General features: G+C 45.5%; 1 long non-coding RNA gene across 1 annotated transcript; it reads right to left on the reverse strand.

Annotated features, from left to right (window-relative positions):
* Nucleotides 1-304: 304 nt before the first annotated feature.
* On the reverse strand, nucleotides 305-20,672 carry LOC147709677 (uncharacterized). Its single transcript, XR_015296718.1, has 2 exons — nucleotides 20,568-20,672; nucleotides 305-3,052 (listed from the first exon to the last, which is right to left on the reverse strand). It is a non-coding gene; the product is annotated as an uncharacterized LOC147709677 (long non-coding RNA).
* Nucleotides 20,673-20,979: the final 307 nt, after the last annotated feature.

A 20,979-nucleotide genomic window follows, 5' to 3' on the forward strand; every position in this document is an offset into this window, starting at 1 on the left:
ACTTCAACACTGCTGTGCACACATCAAGAAAGAGAACACAGATATGACAGTCCCTGGCCACCCCGAACGTATTCACCTCTGTACTGGTATTGCATCCTGACATGACATGTGTACAATTTAGCAAACCTGAGCACAGAATGAGTAGGAGAAGAGTAGACCATCACAAACAACCATCATTGCACCCTCAAGCCTCAGACTGAAGAATAACATAAGTGCCTGCTATCCCTGGAAAACTCCGAAAAAGTAAAACAAGCAATTAGCATTGTTAAAGTGGCATATAGACAATGTGTCACATGAACCGATACCCATACACAAAACCTTTTATTTAGCAAGGACATTGACAAAGCAGACAACAGGAGTAGCTTTCTTTATCATATAATACCCAGATAGGCATCAAAAGAACAATTCAGCAAGGCCATTGGCCACTCCAAATTTAAAGTAGGCACATGTGTGCCTGAGAAGCTGCACAGGGAATGGGCATCAAAAGTAACAAACAGCAGGGCCGTTGGCCAGTCCATAGTTCCGGTGAAACCATCTATCTACTGTATCATCTTATTATATAAACAAATAATGTATATCTGTTAAAACATTTTTTACTGTTTTTTAATCAATGTTTCAATGAATTATTTCATGACAATTTTTATCAAATTTATTAAATTGTCTTTTTTGTGCTAATCCAGTGTCTTATCATTAATTATTACGTTTTTGTTACTTGAACTGTGCCAGTGTTTATATGTTTGCCTGGGTGCATTACTTTCCACAAAAAACATAGTTCCGGTGTGCACATGTGTGCATGAGAAACTGCACCGGGAATGGGTAACACCGTCCACTGCTGTGGGATTCACCCCAGCTCCGGGGATACAAATAGGTAGTCCAGGCACCGCTGTGGGAGAGATGGTGTTGGGAGGGGGAATTTGCCTCAAATGTGTCTGTCAGTTGAACTGGCAGGTGGCTGATTGTCAGGGGCCAGTTGGAGGACTGGACCTGGGAGAGAGAGGACCGGCTGAGGTAGAGGGATCAGTGTCTGTGGGAGCCTGAGGGCTGCTTGGACAGGGTGGTGTGGTGGCACGGGGAGGCAGAGACATTCTGCCGTGAGACACGGTGTGTGAGGGTGACTGTTTAGGGCTGGGTCTCAACTTCTTAGGGATTTGATAGCCCACAATTGTCTTGGCCAGAGTGGGAAGTGAGTCGGGCACAACAGCCTCACTCGCCACCAAAGGTGTATCTGGTGCAGGTGGCTCTCCCCATGGGGATTTGTTGGATCTGGTGGTACACTTGGGTGGCCTTGCCTTTTTCCCTCCATCCCCTGTTGTCCAGGTAAACCCCCCCTTTGCTCTCCTGTCCCAGCTTCACAGGGCTCTGGGTGGGAGTTGATGTTTGCTCAGCCAGCAGATGTCATCCCACCTCTTGCGACAGTGTGTGTGCCATCTGTTGGAGACCCCCAGAGCCTGCACCTTGCATGCAATGGCTCTCCATATGGCCTTACGGTGGTGGACCTTAAGCTACAGGCATGAGAGATAAGAAGAGGAAGTTTCAGTGACACTGTGTTATGTACCACTGTGTCCGAGTATAGAAGCATGAAAAAAACATAGCACACAATTCATAGATGTTGAGCAGATGTCATACAGCATGCCATGTAGTACACTTGCATCAGATTATCTCGTAGTAATATATACAATTATGATGATGGATAGGGTAACTGCCATCTCATACACATGCAGAGTGCCAGCACAGAAACTAATGTGGAGAAGACCCTCATTTGTGATGTAGTATGTGAGTATAGCTTGCACTGGTAATATTATATGTATTTAGATAAGCCACCCATGCACAGTATTTGGTGATTTTTTTTTCAGAGGAACATAATTGCCAGCATAATCCTTCAGGCACTGTATTCCATCAAATGTTACTCTGCATGTCGATAGCTCGAGACAACTTTGTTTTGTAAAATTCACTAGCTCACCATTCTGATTATCTTAATGATGCATTGCTTATCATATTGTCTCTGTTGTCTCTCTTCTTCTTCTGTACTAGTAGTCTACTCTTTAGTGGCTGTCTCATTTTTTTGTAAAGCTTGCATATAAAATGGAATCAACTCAGTATTTATTAAAATGTATCTATTTCCCTGCAATGAATATTCCTCATCCTACAGTTTGGGTTTGGCTAGTAGAAAGTGGGACCGCGTTTCGGGATCTGGTGCTTTCTCTAATTGACTAGTGCACTAGCATGCTGCTGCTGTCTACTACCACCCTCATGGCACCTTGGGAAACCATACAGCCATCACTCCATCTAATCAGGTAAGAGAAGACCTGTGAGGGATTCATTGTTGGGCTGCAGTAATCTACATACAATGGAAATTCACTCATCCAGCTTCACTGAGTCCTTGGGGATTAATATATTTGCATACTGAAGAGACTAGGAAGAGAGAATAGAGGGACAAGTGAGGGTACAGCATAACCATACTGTCGCTGTTACACTATCAGCAAATTTATAAAAACTAGCTGCAGGTCTGTGGCAAAGGCAACAGTGCAAAGCAAAGTAGTAACCCCCAAAAAGATATAAATATTATGTACAACTATAAAACGTGTATTTACCTACCAAATATTAACTAGTTAACCCACAACTCCTGTCCCACCCCTCTCCCAAACCCTAACCAATGTTCAAAGTAAGCTTAGTCCAAAGTAAAAGTGTAAAAACGTAATTTCCATAAAGATGAAATAAATAAGAAAACCCCAAAAATGTCCCAAATCCCACATTACCACACTCCGCCCAATGAGTCCCACCCACCAAACAAAAGACTAAAAAATGGACAGCAGAGGCCTTGCGGTGGCCTAGGAGCTTCCTCTCCAATTTTTCCCAATGCTCTTCCATCCTGCCTTCCACGTGTGACAGCCTCTGGTGCAAGTAGCGCTGAAAGGGGGAGCTGTGCTGCATCTTCTTCCTTCTCGGCCACAAGCTAGCTTTTATTCGGCAATGATGGCCTCCAGCTTCTTTTCCTGGGTCCTAGTTCCCACCTCCTGCATCTTGGGTTGTTGTGGTGGATTGGCAGGAGTAGCTTTATCAATAAAGAAAAAATACATACTGTAACCAATGATCTTAGTAAATCACATAAAATTATATGGTGGCATAGTGTACTAGCAGTACATAACATTTGCTGCCTTCCTGGGGCCTTTCGATTTGTATGTGATTAAAGTTTCAGGCTATAACCACTATGAAGTATACAAGTATTCTTCTCTCACTTGTTCAGCTAAATTAATGTACAGTTGACAGCTTGTGTTAAGTTGCTCTGCTACTGTCTGCAGGTGAGGCAGCTGTACTAGACACTTATCTATTTTCCTATCATGGCCATGGTCTGTTAAATGCCTCAATTTGTCCCTGACTACAGCAAGGCAGATGAATAGTTACTATGAATGATATAAATCACTTGAGGTGCTACTAACTAATTATAAAGAAGACAATAATGCAGACAATTATTCTCCTGTCTGCCCATGGGAAAAGCATTTTACTACAGTACAGAGAAAGGATTAAGGAACATGACAATTTTTTATTTATTTATTTATTTATTGAAGTTTTTTATAGCGCTAGCTGGACCTGGGGGTATCAGAGCGCTTCACAGAAAAATACCGAAATGCAAGAAGGAAAATAATGACACAAAACAGGAATCATGAACACAGGCAGAAAATAGAGTCTGTAAAACAACAACTTGAGCGCAATCTGGGACAGAGATTGGGAGCGCATCAGCCGGCTCTGGGTTCGAAGAGATAGTGTCCTTGCACCGTCAGGTGTGTGGTTCTCGTTAAGCACCAGAGCGCTCAAGGAAGAGGGCTTTGACTAGCGATTTGAATTGCGGGAAGGAGATGGTCATTCTGATATGGGGGGATGGAGTTCCAGATCTTGGGAGCATTCCCCGCAAAGGATTTATTTGAGGTTTTGTGTTTCTGAGATTTCAGAGGGATAAGTAGAAGTGTATTGGAGCTTCTGAGGTTCCTGGATTGACCGGCCCTTTTGAGTTTGGAGGCCAGGTATTCTGGTTTACCTGTATGCAGGGCTTTATGTGTGAAGCAGGCTGTGCGGAAGATGGCTTGTTGGTCAATCGGGAGCCAGTTCAGTTCCTTGAGTGCCGGAGAGATGTGCTCGTATTTCTTTGTTCCTGTGACCATTCTTGCTGCTCCTTTGAGGGTGGAGGTGAGAGGTCTCAGGTGCGACTTGGCTGTTCCAGTCAGCACTGCGATGCCATAGTCAATTCTGGAGAGCACAAGTGCCTGAGTGGCCTGTTTCAAGTCTTTGGGGGAAAGGAAGGGTTTGATTTTGTAGAGAAGTTTCAAGTTCAGGAACACGCTTTTGGCAGTTTTTTAAATGTGTTTATTCATGGCTAGTTTGGGGTCGAGAGTGATCCCTATGGATTTTGCGGAGTCCGTTGGCGTTAGAGAGACATTGAGGGCATTTAAGGCTTTAAGCCATTCCACTATTTGTGGGTTTTCATCTTTGTTCGAAATGAGGAGTACTTCCGTTTTTTCTTCATTAAATTTGAGGTGGTTGGCTGAGAGCCAGTGTTGGACCTCCATGAGTGTAACATTTAGTCTGTGAATGTCTGCGATCAATGTGGTTTCCAGATAGAGTTGTGTGTCATCCGTGTAGAGGTGGAAGGGGATGTTGGAGTTCCTTAGAAGTGAGGTGAGGGGTTCCATGTAGATGTTGACGAGTTGTGGGGAGAGTACTGACCCTTGCGGAACTCCTCTGCTGATGGGGAGGAGGTCTGATTCGAATCTGTTGCTCTTTATTCTTTGAGTGCGGTTATTGAGAAAAGAGGAGAACCATTTTAAGACCGTCTGTTCAATTCCCGCTCTCTCCTGGAGGACATTAAGTAGGAGGGTGTGATCCACTGTGTTGAACGGAGCCGAGAGGTCAAGGAGGATGAGAAGGACACATTGGTTGGAGTCGAGTGACATGTGCATATCATCTAGGACATTTAGGATTGCAGTTTCAGTGCTGCAGCCCTTTCTGAACCCTGACTGGTGAGGGTCAAGAAAATTAGTGTTCTCTAGATGTTCGGTAAGTTGTGACAGCACACATCTTTCAAGAATTTTGGATAGGAACGGAAGGTTAGAGACTGGTCTGAAGTTGTTCATGTCCATGGGGTCAAGGCCAGGTTTTTTCAGAAGTGGTGTGACTTGTCCTAGTTTAAGGCAGTCAGGAATGGAGCCCTCGCTCAAGGAGTTGTTGGTGTTCTTGCCCCAGATTGGGGCTAGTCTGAGCTTCAGCTCCTTGGTCACTCTTGAGTGGAGTTGATCGAGGGAGTGAGATGAGGGTTTAGCGGAGGTGATAAGATTGCTTATCGTTTCCTCCTTGACCGGCTGGAAGGATGACCAGCTGATAGATGGGGTTACTGGGGAGTTGTGGTTAGTTGCAGAACTCCGGATTTCTGTGCAGGAGGGGAGTTTCGAGCTGAAAGATTGATCAATTTTGTAGATTTTTTTCAATGAAAAAGCTTGCAAAGTTGTCGCATTGGGTTTAGGACGCCACTAAGTTGGCTGCCATTGGAATGGAGGTTGGGTTACTGATGATGTTGAAGAGTTCCTTGGGGCGGTTTCTGGCAGTGTCTAAGACAGAGCAGAAGAAGGATGACTTTTTGGTATTGATATGAATATAGTAGTTTTTGCGTGCTGCCTTGAGTTGATCCCGATGGAGGGAGGTGGGGTTGTTCCTCCAAGTTCTTTCTTAGGATCTGAGGTGTCTTCTTTCCTCATTAATGTCAGTGGAGAACCATGATGTAGAGGGAATGCTTCTGGGATTTATTAGTTTCAAAGGTGCCAGCTGATTGTCATGCCCCGAGGTCCCTCTCGCGAAGAAGCCTGATTGCCTTGTCACTATAAAAGACGCACTAAGGTAACAGAACGCCGCTTTGCGTTCTAGCGTCTAGCTCCCCCTTCCGTATGTTCTGTTTGCGTGGGATTTGCCTGACTTCCGGTTTTGTTCATTAGTTTTCCTGTTCTGTTTCTCCATGTCCTCTGTACTGGAGGTCTGTTCTGTTGTACCCGGCGGCCGTCCTTGGCGGTTCCTCTACCACGCTGACACTCTTAATTCTGTTTTCTTTATTGTTTTTTCACAAACTCGTGTGAGGCAAGGTTTGTTTACTATTTCCTTTCTCTATTCATACTCCCCCGTTCCTGGTGCTCCGCCCGGCGGCCGGGTTATACCCCGTCGTCCGGCCGGGTACTGCTCATCCCAGACATCCCTGTTCCTGGTGCTCTGCCGGATGGCCGGGTTTTACCCAGTCGTCCGGCCGGGTACTGCTTATCCTAGACACCCCTGCTCCTGGTTCTCCATCCGAAGGCCGGATCCTTCCCCGTCATCCAGCCGGGTACTGCCTGCTGCATATTTTGGTTCACTGGCCGGAGCTGTCTCCTGTTAGGTGAACCACCCAACCAGCCTTTCCTTTGGCATTTTAGAATACTCTTATTTGGGGCACTTGCATGGACCAGTGTGTTTCGCTGCTCAGCCACTAGAATCACGGTAACAGCGCATCGCGCTGCCTCTATTATTATCTTGTATGTGGTTAATGTCGTATTTGACTAGTGTGATATTCTTTGGAAGATTACACCTTGCACAATCTATCAGAATAAAGGCTCGCACAAATGCAATTCACCTTGGAATAGAGTTTGGGCGCTCTTCAAGTATCCTTGATAAAGATAGTATGGTGAGATTTACATATCACTTTCTTATTATACTAGAACAGAGTGGGGTAGAGTGCTTATACTCTTGGCCCAATTCTAGCACTGAAAGAGCGGACGCCAATTCTACCCACCAATGGTATCTCAAGGTCCAGACTATTAGCAGTGGTAGGTGCAGTCTATATATGTATGTAGGCATTGTTTATGTACACTGTTTTGTACTACAGTATAGGCCGTAACGTCTTCCTTCCCTTACAGCCTGCCTCCTCAACAAGAGTCCACATTGAAGTTCCACAGCCAAGACCTATTCTTTCCCCACCTTTCCTTGTTTTGTTTCCCTGTTTTCCCCTTGCGTGCCATCCGATACTTTAGAGGCTGATAGAGTCGGAAGGCCGTAGGAGAAGTAGGAGGACTACTCTCCAGATTCCTGACACTCCTGCGGAACAAGCCTGGAAATCATTACACTGATCCAGAGTGAGCTCCGGGTTAGCATGATAGAGCGAGGTGAGTTCAGCGGCTGAGAGTGACTCCGTTGTGTTCGGGAGGAGTGTGCTGAGCCCTTCTTCTAGCTTGTCTCGGGGGACTCTGGAAGTGTTCCTGACCCATTTAGGGGGGGCTTGAGTGGGTGGGAGGGATAGGGCCGGCTGGTTAATATGGAAGAGAATGATGTGGTGGTCTGACCAGTCCACCGGGATGATGTGATCAATCAAGACAGCATTTTTGTTCTCAATGATGGCATCCAGGATCGCTCCACTGTAATGTGTTTCCTCTGAGCAGTGTTGGATCATATCGTTGTCATGCAGAAGGGTGTTGAGAGATTGAATCAGCAGGTTATTGGATTCGTTCCGTCTTAGGTTGAGGTCACCCAGAATTAAGCTGTGGTCGCTAATGAGTGCTGATTGGGTGATCAGATCCGAAAGCTGAGCTCTAAATTCGTTGTAGTTGCCTGGAGGGTCGTAGAGGAGATGGCATTGACGTGAACTGTGAGAGTGAGATTTGATGTTGACCAACAGGCATTCGAAAGAATTGTATAGGCAGGAGGGAGTTTCAGAGATGGAGAGGTCACTTTTGTGGATAATTGCTATGCCGCCACCTTTGTGTATGGGCCTGTCTTTGCGGATGATAGAGAAACCGGGCGGCACCAGCATGTCAATAATGGGAAGGGATAGGGTGTTTAGCCATGTTTCCGTGATTAAGGCTACATCTATATCATGAGAGAGGATAGATTCAGCTATTTCCGTTGCATGCTTGACTGCAGACCGGCTGTTGATAAGCATACAGTTCATGGGGGGATCTTCTTTTGATTTCAAATTGTCAGGCTTGGCTCTGGGTATGGATGAAAGAAACAATGGGGGTATAGTGGCTCTGTGGAGGGGCAGGTCCCTATCCACTCCTGTAATGACTTGGATCGAGAAGGTGAGAGTCGAGTTCGGGGGTGGGACCTGGGATGGCTGGTTCGAGGGGAGTTTATAAGATGCGATGAGTGTGCTCACTTCCTTGGGGGAGAGGAAGGTTTATATTTCTTCTGGGACTGACTGATCGCGACACAGTCAGGGTTTTAGTGAGAGGAGGCAGGGAACCTGGGAGGGGGTGGGCCCAGTTGGTGGGCGGATAGTCATTCCTAGGTAGAGGCAGCGGGATATGGAGTGGTGCGGAGTGAGGGGAGGGCTGCTACAGATTCGATAGGGCAGATAAGGTTTCCTGCAGGCCAAGGATCAGGGTCGCGAATTGCGCTTCAATAAGGTTGAGGAGTTGCGACAGCTCAGGTGAAGGGGAGAGGAGGGAAGGGTGGGCGGAGCGGAGCCCTATATGTGAGGGGCTTTGGGGTGAGTACTTACTGGGGGGCTCATAGGAGGGGGGTAGCTGGATACGGGTTGGGGTTCGGTTGTGGGAAGGCTAGTAAGGGAGGTGAGTTGCAGTCCCTTTGGGGTGGAAGTTATCTTCAATGAAGGGGGTGGTGAGAACTAGGGGAGAGCGGGTTGGCGGGTTGGGGGGTTGAGTCTCCGAGTTGTCATGTCTATGTATCAATTGTGGGAGGGCTAGAGAGTGAAGGGGGTTGTTGTTCAATAGGGGGTGAGAGTTTTCTTCAATGGCTGGGACAGTGTGAGCCAGAGTAGTGGGGGACCCACTTTACTCCCTGGCCTCACCTTCCATCACCATATTTGACATTACTTGTTCCCAACAAAATATATTTGCTTGGCAGTAAGGAAAATATTTATTAACTTAGTCGACTGCAGGTAAGTTATAGGGAATATGCTGGATAGGTAGCCATTTCACTGATCATCATCATCAAGTGCCTAAGCTTTTGCTAGTAGTGAGTCACTTTGTTCCAAATTGTTGAAAGGAAACATTTCAACTGACGTAATATGTTATGGAAGCAATAATAAAATATTTCTCTTGATCAGAGGAAAGTGGTGCATGCAAAGAATCCTTTTTAATGTTAATGGGGGGCTGGGACAGTACAAGGAAATTAGGAAAGGACTGAAGTTGCTTATGTTCCTTGGAAGTGAATGAGTTGGCACTGAAAGTGAAAGGATACACAACAATTTACTTTTTGCATTGCCATGACATTTGTAAAGGAGCCTACACTTTAACTGAGGCAAACACACATTGCACAGCCAACAATCCAGTTCCACCGATGTAACCATGCAGACCATTGGACACCTATGGCTGTCTCTAGCAAAATGTCATGGGTAGGGACTCTGAGGGAGGCAATTGATGATGATGGGTGGGTACTAGGAAGGATACATCATGTATGTTGCACTTAAAAACTACAGTGAGTCAAGGGAGTAGTCTGAAATACCACGAACTACAAAAATACCAGAGGGTCTAAGGGCTGCTAAGTGAACGCAAGACAAAAAATAACAAGAAACTAAATCACCATCCCTCGTGTATGGTCCACCCACGGTCACCCTTCACCAAAACCCTCATAGTGGTCAGGAAAGGATGCCCATCAGTCACCACACAAAACCGCCCTTCATCATTTGGGTTTCTTTTAAGACCACCATAAAAGGTGCCACTCGTCTTTCACGAGGACGGCTCAGATGTTAAAGAAGCCTTCAATCGTTCAGACAGATCTTCCTTGGTCTTACTACTCATTTGTGAGGATGTACAAGTAACAGGGACTGATGTCGCAGTGCAAGGAAGCGTGTGTGAAAAAGAAAAAGTGCGATAAAATTGGATTAGGGGGCACTGAAAATTTTATTCTGTTGTTACCCACTATACTAATATTAAAAAGTAGTCAGAGACAATCAAGGCATTATAGATTGTCTAGATGTATACTAAGGTCGACACGTTTCAGCAAATTAGGCACAATTTGCCATTGCTTTCTTCAGGACCAATCTCTACCTACAGCTACTGCAACCTAGTGATAATGAAAAAACTGTGCTCAAAACCACACATAATACAAAGGTCACCTGAATCCACTAGGTGTCCGTATCATTTACCACCTTCCCAGTCCAGACGAATTTCTAGGAATGGTGAAAAAGAGATGGATTTAGAACAAATCCCCTGTCAATAAATGTCGCGTTCACACCATTGCATTAGTCTACCAGGTGCTAAATTAGGCATCCTTGCATTAAGTACTAGGTAACATGTAATATTATTACCCCATGTGATTTAGTACTGATGTCTCCACATAAACTAGAAATTACAAGTAATCAAGGGAGAGAAACACCTTACCCGATTTGGGAGATGCACCGACCTCACCCCACCTGGCCACAGCTCAGGGAAAGGGGAAGCACCACTCTAGGGGAAAGAAGAGGCACAAACATGAAGACAGATGCCACTCTTTCGTTTGTCTAAACACTAAATATTCAGCGCCACCTTTAGAAATGCCTCGTTAGCCAATAGATAGAACATAAGCAACTGCTTAACTCAAATTCCAAAAATGGACAAAAAGTGGCTGGTAATACCGCCATGGGTGCGAGAAATAAGCTCATTTCAGTGTCGATCGTAAGGAGCCAGAAGGGTTAGCTCAAGCATAGCTAGACACGCAGCATGACAACGCGTGTTTCAGATTAGACCCCCTTTAGATACAAAGACAAAACCTTAAACCGGCGCTCTCGCAATAGAGCACCCTACCTGTCCGTCGGTACTCCACGACTCAACTTCTGAGCCGATCGGGGAGGTACACAGGCAGGCATCGAGTTTGTATATAAAGGGACGCGTGATTGGTCAAATATTAACCACGTGATACTCAAGTTCTTCAACCGGGTATCTGATTGGGCCAAAGGGCAACCAATCAGAACCCTGGAAAAACTATATCAAGTTTGAACTTACACAGAGTTTTCAATAATGCTTTATACATGGCGCTCAAGGAAGAGAAGGGCTTTGTTTTTTGAATTTCAAAAAAGGGGGAAACTTTAGCAACTATTAACAAAGGCACAATGTGCTTGCCTCCTGACCGAGTATAAATGAAAGAAGTTTTCAAACCAGTAAATGCATAAAGGAATAGATCCATTAACGATCAAAATGGCCCAATGTCAAATCCATTAAGACATTAAGGGCCCGATGTAGGTGGCCCAATACCGATCAAGGGCCCGATGTAGGTGGCCCAATACCGATCGGTAACGGCCGAAAATACCGATTTTTGACCCTTACCGAGCGGTATCCAGCCATCGGGATGTAGGAGCCTGAAATCCAGCCGAATCGGTATTTTTACCGATTCGGTATAGATACCGCATCGGTAAAAAAACGATTCGGAAATACACCAAATCAGTAAATTAACAGATCGCTAACATACCGAATCGGTAAATATTCCGAATCGGACCATTTACCCAATCGGTAGAGTTACCGAATCGGTAAATATTATGAATCGGACCATCTACCGATTCGGTAGAGTTACCGAATTGGTAAATTACCGAATCGGACAGGCCAAAACTCAGATAGAGATGTAGGGAAGCACAGAAATACCGATTTTGCCTCAAAATCGGTATTTCAAAATCGGTATTTACCATGGATTGGAATCAGGTGGTAACCAACTGCAAACTATAAAATGAGACCCAAAATGCAATGCAACTTGCAGGATGGCGGCATTTTATGTCATTGCAAGGCGGCTACGGCTACAGCAGGAAGGAGAGAGGGAATGGCAAAGAGAGGAGCAGGTCTACAGACAGAGGATCACCCTGTTCATGCTCACAGAGGCAGAGATCCTACAGAGGTACAGGCTGGACTCAGACACAATTCTGGAGCTCATCAGGGACCTAAAACCACTGTTGGACCACCCCACCCCAAGGGCACACGCCATCCCAACGCACGTGCAGGTGCTATGCAGCCTACACCTGCTTGCGTCTGGCAGCTATCAAAGTGCAGTTGCTGCGGTAGGAGGGGTGACCCAGAGCAGCCTGTCAAGGTTTTTCCACAAATTCCTTGACGCCATGATACAGAGGTTGGACCAATACATTTCTTTCCCTGCAACCCATGCATAACCGGTACAAACAAAAGCAGACTTTTACCAGATGGCACGATTTCCCCACATCATTGGCTGCATTGATGGCACGCACATTTCCGATTTGCCCCCCTGCTGACACAGAATACATATACCGCAATAGGAAGTCTACGCACACCATCAATGTGCAGGTGATTTGCAATGCTAAGTGCGCCATCACTGACCTGTGGCAAAATTCCCAGGGAGTACCCACGACTCCTACATTTTCCAAAACAGCGGCATCTATGCACAGCTGACGGCTAGGGAATTTGGTGAAGGATACCTCCTAGGTGAGACACATCATCAGACCCCCATAACAAAATGTAGCACTGTGAAATACATGTATGCATGTGAGTAATGTTACCCCTTTTCGTTCTAGGCGACAGTGCATATGCCCTCCGCTCATTCATACTCACCCCCTACCTCAACTCCTCTACACCCAGCCAAAGGAGGTATAACCGGGCCCACAAAAGCACAAGGAATGTAGTAGAATGGACCTTTGGCATCTGGAAAAGCAGGTTCAGATGCTTGCACAAGAGTGAAGGTGCAAGGCAGTATACCCCCATCACCTGCTGCAAGATCATAGCTCTCTGTGCAATGTTGCACAACCTTGCGGTGAAGAAGGGCACAGAGGTGGAGTTGTCAGACTACGAGGACCATGACGACGATGTTGCTGTGCCACCAACACAACCTGCTGGGGTGTCTACACCAAGTGATGGCAGATACAGACGTGAGGAGATAACAGAAAACTATTTCTGAGTGAGTACAGATGCACAGACAGGTTATGGATGTGAAAATACAATTTTTATAATGTTGGCACAATGTTACAGCACTGATGTGCAACAAATGAAATGATTACAGAAAAGGTGGGGAATGGAAACGGGCCGGGTTGCCTCACCCACACTGGCAGTGTCATTTCCTGCTGCGCTTTGCAGAACCACTGGGATGTGGCTCCCCCCTTCCGCATGGCCGGCTGCCTCAGCGGAGCGCCTGGTCCTCCGGCATGGCTCGGACACAGCGCTGGCCGGGCTGCTGCGGCTGCTGCTGTCCCCAGCCTCAGCCACATCCAGGGCAGGATTCACCACTGTGTTGGAAATGATGAGGGCCTCCATGGCAGTGGTGATGCGGGACATGCCCCTGGTCACCTCCGCAGTGTTTTGAGTGAGGCAGTCTTCCATATTTGCCCCTCGGCGGCATAGCAGGGCTGTTGCTGCGGCAAGCCGGTTGATTGCCCGGTTTTGTACACGGGCATCCCTGCGCCTAGTGTGCTCATTCTCTTCCATCTTGGCACACAGCTGTGTTATGGCAGTTGTCATGCGACCCAGTCCTGTTGCAATTTCCCTGTTACTTGCCACAAAATCAACAAATCCCTTTGACATTTCCACCATCTGCAGGTTGTGTTCCCGCAATTGGCGCTGGCAAGCCAGGATGGACTTGGCCTGCATCTGCTGGATTCGCACCATGCTCCCCTTAAGCCCTTGGAAGACGGTGCCCTCCCGTGATGGAAATGCACTGCTGGAAGTGCGTGGGCGGCGGCGATTGGTGCTGGCCTGCTGGGTGGCCTGCTGTGCCACAGGTGTCGCAGGTGTGGGTGCTGGTGCCTGACCAGCAGCTCCCTCCATGATGGTCAATGGGGCCACAACAATCCTTCTGGCTGGAGATGTGGCAGGTCCTGGCTGGGACCTTGTGGGTGAGTTCTCTGGTGAGAACTGCAATGTGGGGGATTGTGACAGTAGGGGGGAGTGGGGAAATAAGAGGGCATGTCCTGGGTCATCCTCATTGACCATGGCACTGCTTTCCTCCTCATCCTCCTGCGAAGGAACCATGCTGCTTGGCCCTGCCACCGCACTGTCCGCTGTTGCTGGAGCTGTCGCTTGTGAAGCTGCTGCTCCACTGCCTGATGGCACCCCTAGGTATAAAGAAGCATTTGTGAACTGAGTCCAAATGTCTTACAGTCACTACAATAAAAGCATTGCACATGTCATTTTCATTACTCTGAATCTTTTTTTAAGTGCATTGCAGTTTAATGTGCACTGACATTTGTTCCTACATTAGCTAACTACATTTCCCATGATGCATTGCTCATGTATGTTGCTAGCTGTACTGGATTGGGGTTTGGCTGTACATTGAGGCTAAAGGGGAGGTGTCTGGTAGGATGGGTCATGCTGCGCATGCTTCTTACCTTTTGCTGTAGCTGAGCTGTCCATGTCCCCAACTCCCACCACACTCTCGGTCTCGATCGTTGTGGACACCAGTTCCTCCAGTTCAGTGAGAGGGGGCGCGGGGTTCTTGCCTTCACCGGTCAGACCTGCCTGCTTGTGGAGCTCCGCCAATTTCCTCTTGTTGAGGCTCCAAATATCATAAAACCTCTTCTTGAGGTCCTCCAGGCTCCTGGGGGTCACACCAACTGCATTGACCCTCTCACTGATGGCACTCCACAGTTTCCTCTTGGTGGACTCAGGGACTGTGAGGGACAGCCTCCCAAACAGCTGCCTGTGGACCCTCACCACCTCCTCCACCAATACTTGCAGCTCCATGCTGCTGAACTTGACCTTGCGCTTTCTCTCAGCCTTCTGGCTCTCAGAGCTGCTTGCCATTTCCACTGTGTTCACAAATCAGCTACCACTCTGCTGCTCACTCTCACTGCTCAGCTCTGGCTGCCTCTCCAGAAAGTTCTAATGAGTTGCACCTGCCTGGGTAGCCACTCCCTGCTAGAATGGGTGAGGGTGGTTTCACCTCATTGGCTGTTTTCATTACTTTCACTTTTACTTGCTTGCCGATTCCGTATTTACCGAATCGGTATTTACCGATTCGGTATTTGCCGATTCGGTATTTGCCGATTCTGTAAATACAGATTTGGTATTTACAATGCATTCCTATGAGCCTTTTGGCCCATAGGGTTGTATTGCCATTACCGATTCGGTATCTACCGATTCGGTGAATACCGAATCGGTAAGTATCGAAACACGATACCGATTGTTACCGAATCGGTATTTTACCGATTTTTTTTCTCTACATCTCATTTTCCGATTTCAGAATTCCAATTCGGTAAAAATCGGTATTTTGAAATCGGTAAATGACTTTTACCTACATCGGGCCCTAAGGCTCCTATCTCAAAAGGGCATGCATCTCTTAAATTGCACCTCTTAAAGAACACGTATAATGGCTATGGAACATACCCAGAAGGACATTATACAGCAGAGGGTTATGCAGAAAAAATACAATGAAAGTACAGACACTGTGTGAATGCTCTGGTGTATCTGAGGACTCACAGGATGACAAAAGTGGAGTAAAGTAATCCAAAAACTACATTCATAGAATAGCCCACGGTATATCATCATTAAGGCCGACACGATTTGTGCCCATTTTAAACACCCACTTCTGTTCTCTGAGAAGGAGATATTTGGACACATCAGTAATATGTGCAGGGATATGTGGCTGCTCGATTACTGTCCATTGAAACGCCGTTGATGGATGGCGCGCTTCCAAAAAATGATTAGTTAGTTTCGTAGCCTTCCTTTTGCACCTAATGGTGCTCTTGTGTTCTGATATTCTGACCCTGATCTTATGGGTGGTCATCCCTATGTATTTAAGCCCACAGGGACAGGTAATGAGATAGACAAGGTTACTACTATTGCAGTTCGTGAATCTGGTCTGGATCCATGGTCTTGTGGTCCCTATGTCTATCTCGGTTGATTTCCTAGTTTGTGGACAGGAATGTCACGACCCGCAGGGATGATGACCTGTGACTGGAGGAAGGTCCCAGAGGGAACCCAGAGCCTTTGTTCTTCAGTACGTGGTCTAGTGTGGATCAGTCTATCTCTAAGATTTGGTCCTCTCTTCAATGAGAAAAGGGGAGTCTGTATGGTAGCTTGGTCAGACTTGAGAATAGACCAGTGTTGTTTGACAACCTTCTGTATTTTATTGGATAGCGTGCCAAACGTGGTGACAAAAGTCAACCTTTCCAAAGGTGGTTTAGGAATAGAAGGTTCCAAAAGAGCCAACCGATTGTTGTTCCTGGCCCGTTTAAGAGAACGTTGTACCAATTTGGCTGGATATTTCCTCGAAATCAATTGTTCTTTCAGGGCCGTAGAATGGGTTCTGAAGGCTCCAGCACTTGAACAGTTCCTTTGGACTCTCAAGAACTGTCCAAAGGGCAAGTTCTCCCACAGAGATTTAGGATGGTGACTGTCAAAACATAGGAGGGAATTTTTTGCTAAAGGTTTTTTATAGAGTTCAGATTGTAGACCTTCCGGAGTGGATGTAATGAGCAAATCTAGGAAGGCCAGTCTGTCTCTGCCGATTTCGATCGTGAAGCGAAGGAAATCGTTCCTGCTGTTCAACCAGTTCAAAAACTCATGACATGACAACTCTCACTTGTCCCTCACCATATCACTAGGACATCATCGATGTACCTTCTCCACGTTCTGATACACTCGAGATAGGGATTATTATTTGACAGTACATGTTCCTGTTCATAGGAGTGGACATACAAATTCGCCAGGCTGGGGGCGTAAACGCTCCCCATGCTGGTACCTGATACCTGGAGGTATATCGTGTCCTCAAATTTAAAGAAGTTTTTCTCATTGAATAGACGACCAAATCTTAGAGATAGACTGATCCACACTAGACCACGTACTGACAAACCCAGGGCTCTGGGTTCCCTCTGGGACCGTTCTCCAGTCACAGGTCATCATCCCTGCGGGTCGTGTCATTCCTGTACGCAAACTAGGAAATCAACCGAGATAGACATAGGGACCACGAGACCATGGATGCAGACCAGATACACGAACTGCAATACTAGTAACCTTGTCTATCTCATTACCTGTCCCTGTGGGCTTAAATACATAGGGATGACCACTCGTGAGATCAGGGTCAGAATATCAGAACACAAGAGCACCATTAGGTGCAAAAGGCAGGCTACGAAACTAACTAATCATTTTTTGGAAGCGCACCATCCATCAACGGCGTTTCAATCGACAGTAATCGAGCAGCCACATATCCCTGCACATATTACTGATGTGTCCAAATATCTCCTTCTCAGAGAACAGAAGTTGGTGTTTAAAATGGGCACAAATCGTGTCGGCCTTAATGATGATATACCGTGGGCTATTCTATGAATTTAGTTTTTGGATTACTTTACTCCACTTTTGTCATCCTGTGAGTCGTCAGATACACCGTAGCATTCACACAGTGTCTGTACTTTCATTGTATTTTTTTCTGCATATCCCTCTGCTGTATAATCTCCTTCTGGGTATGTTACATAGCCTTTATACGTGTTTTTTAAGAGGTGTAATTTAAGAGATGCATGCCCTTTTGAGATAGGGGCCTTAATGTCTTAATGGATTTGACATTGGGCCATTTTGATCATTAATGGATCTATTCCTTTATGCATTTACTGGTTTGAAAACTTATTTCATTTACATCAGTCAGGAGGCACGCACATTGTGCCTTTGTTAATAGTTGCTAACGTTTCCCCCTTTTTTGAAATTCAAAAACAAAGCCCTTCTCTTCCGTGAGCACCATGTATAAAGCATTATTGAAAACTCTGTGTAAGTTTGAACTTGATATCGTTTTTTCAGGGTTCTGATTGGCTGCCCTTTGGCCCAATCAGATACCCGGTTGAAGAACTTGAGTATCACGTGGTTAACATTTGACCAATCACGCGTTGCTTTATATACAAACTCGATGCCTGCCTGTGGACCTCCCCGATCGGCTCAGAAGTTGAGTTGTGGAGTACCGACGGACAGGTAGGGTGCTCTATTGCGAGCGCGCCGGTTTAAGGTTTTGTCTTTGTATCTAAAGGGGGTCTAATCTGAAACACGCGTTGTCATGCTGCGTGTGTAGCTATGCTTGAGCTAACCCTTCTGGCTCCTTACGATCGACACTGAAATGAGCTTTTTTCTCGCACCCATGGCGGTATTACCAGCCGCTTTTTATCCATTTTTGGAATTTGAGTTAAGCAGTTGCTTATGTTCTATCTATTGGCTAACGAGGCATTTCTAAAGGTGGCGCTGATTATTTAGTGTTTAGACAAACGAAAGAGTGGCATCTGTCTTCATGTTTGTGCCTCTTCTTTCCCTAGAGCAGTGCTTCCCCTTTCCCTGAGCTGTGGCCAGGTGGGGTGAGGTCGGTGCATCTCCCAAATCGGGTAAGGTGTTTCTCTCGCTTGATTACTTGTAATGTCTAGTTTATGTGGAGACATCAGTACTAAATCACATGGGGTAATAATATTACATGTTACCTATGCCTAGATGCATCAACCTTTTTAGCAAGTGCAAACGGTGCGAATCGCAAAAATCGGCCGTTTGCACTTCCTAAATTGGTTTCTGGGATGCATCAAGCATTTTTGGTAATTCGCTATTTTTTGCGAGTTCCAAAAATGCGATTGCTTTTAAGGAATCGCAAATTTGCGATTCCTTAAATGCAATGCATCATCCTCACAACATTTGCGATTTTACAAATTGCAAATGCAAATTACCACGAAGTTGAACTTCGTGGTAATGTGCAAAAATGTGTAAAAACGCATAAAAATGCATTTTTTAAACGTCTACGTTACACACACACATGTCCTTAGGACATGTGTGTATGTAACTCACATGTAAAAGTGCATTTCATGGGTGCAGGGGGGGGTCCTTTGGACCCCCCTCTCCACCCTTGAAAGGCTTTGTTGCATTCCGATTTCAAATTGCGAATTCGCAATTCCCATTCATTCCTATGGGCATTTCAGCCCATAGGAATGAATGGGAATTGCGAATTCGCTATTTGAAACTCGCAATTTTATTGGGATTCGGTAAAAATTGCGATTTTTACCGAATCTCAATAAAATTGCGAAATTATTGATGCATTGCCATTTGCGATTCCTTATTTGCGATTCCTTATTTTTCGCAAATAAGGAATCGCAAATGACAACTTTGATGCATCTAGGGACTAGTACTTAATGCAAGGATGCCTAATTTAGCACCTGGTAGACTAATGCAATGGTGTGAACGCGACATTTATTGACAGGAGATTTGTTCTAAATCCTTCTCTTTTTCACCATTCCTAGAAATTCGTCAGAACTGGGAAGGTGGAAAATGATACGGACACCTAGTGGATTCAGGTGACCTTTGTATTATGTATGGTTTTGAGCACAGTTTTTTCATTATCACTAGGTTGCAGTAGCTGTAAGTAGAGATTGGTCCTGAAGAAAGCAATGGCAAATTGTGCCTAATTTGCTGAAACATGTCGACCTTAGTATACATCTAGACAATCTATAATGCCTTGATTGTCTCTGACTACTTTTTAATATTGGTATAGTGGGTAACACCAGAATAAACTTTTCAGTGCCCCCTAATCCAGTATTAACGCACTTTTTCTTTTTCACACACACTTCCTTGCACTGCAACATCAGTCCCTGTTACTTGTACATCCTCACAAATGAGTAGTAAGACCACGGAAGATCTGTCTGAACGATTGTAGGCTTCTTTAACATCTGGGCCCTCCTCGTGAAAGCCGAGTGGCACCTTTTATGGTGGTCTTAAAAGAAACCCAACTGATGAAGGGCGGTTTTGTGTGGTGAATGGTGGGCATCCTTTCCTGACCACTATGAGGGTTTTGATGAAGGGTGACCGTGGGTGGACCATACACGAGGGATGGTGATTTAGTTTCTTGTTATTTTTTGTCTTGCGTTCACTTAGCAGCCCTTAGACCTTCTGGTATTTTTGTAGTTCATTGTATATTTGGGGCGTACTAGAGCTTGGTCTTTAAATCCCTGCCTTGACCCTAATCAATTTGTTGTTGTTGGTCTGAAATACCACCCCATCCCATTGAATCAAAAAGCTTGATAAAAAAACATTCCTTGTTTACTCTTTTTCGCAGGGATTTTTCCATTCATCATTGCATTGTCCTTCTAGCATTTTAATTCTTTATCAACGACTTTCTACTCAGTCACTGTTTAAGTTTTACATTATCTCCAACCATTCTTCACCAATGAATATCATCTATCCATCTATCCAAACGAGGCTCTCATTCTCAAAAAACCTTTCTTCAACATTAATTTATCATTTAACCACCTATGCATCCTTCTTCGGCCCATCAAACTCCGGGGAGGATTCCTTTCACTTATACACTTTCACCTTCCCAGGCAGGCATCCTTTCACCTTTCATCCATCCTTCACCCAACCAGGCATCCTATCAGCCAGCAATGGTATATGCATCCTTTCACCCACGCATCCTTCCCATATTACATTTCACCTGTCCTTCCTCCTTCCATCCTTCTTTCCCTTTTACATCAACCCATCAAGCTCTGACTCCTCATGGAACTTTCTCTGCTGAGTTGAAGCTAGAAGAGGCCATTAGTTAGTCAATTCCCACTGTTTATGCTAAGTAAAGAGTGGTGTGTTCAGCTATTCACAAGTCTCAACAGTACAGTGTAAACCCTTGCAGCGAGTATATAATTTATTGTCAAATAAGCTAGAAATATGACTTACCACTGGAGCTGGCTCACCCCCTACAGATGCAGCATCTGCCTAATGGCTGTCGCTGCCAACACTGCTGGCCAAGGCACTGGTGGTTGTTACAGCTAGATAAAACATCACACATTTTTTAGCTACGCCTCCCCCTATTTTATTTCCTTTTATAACAAAATTGAAAATACATCACACATATCACTACAGTTTGGATACAGACAATATCTTCTATCAAAAAAATAAGGTTGGGCATTTTGTTGGTGGCAATTTTTGAAAAGCATCTTAAGAAGTCAACCTCTAAAGGAGTGGAGTGACTCAAGCTATTGATGAATCATAGTTTTTTAAAAGAAATAGCAGTGGGCAACTGGACATAAGGTCTTGGTTGGCAAATGCAATGGGGCTGTCTTTCTCCTCATACGTTTTTCCAGCCATG

The sequence above is a fragment of the Lissotriton vulgaris genome, chromosome 6 (assembly GCF_964263255.1).
Source record: "Lissotriton vulgaris chromosome 6, aLisVul1.2, whole genome shotgun sequence".
NCBI lineage: Eukaryota > Metazoa > Chordata > Amphibia > Caudata > Salamandridae > Lissotriton > Lissotriton vulgaris.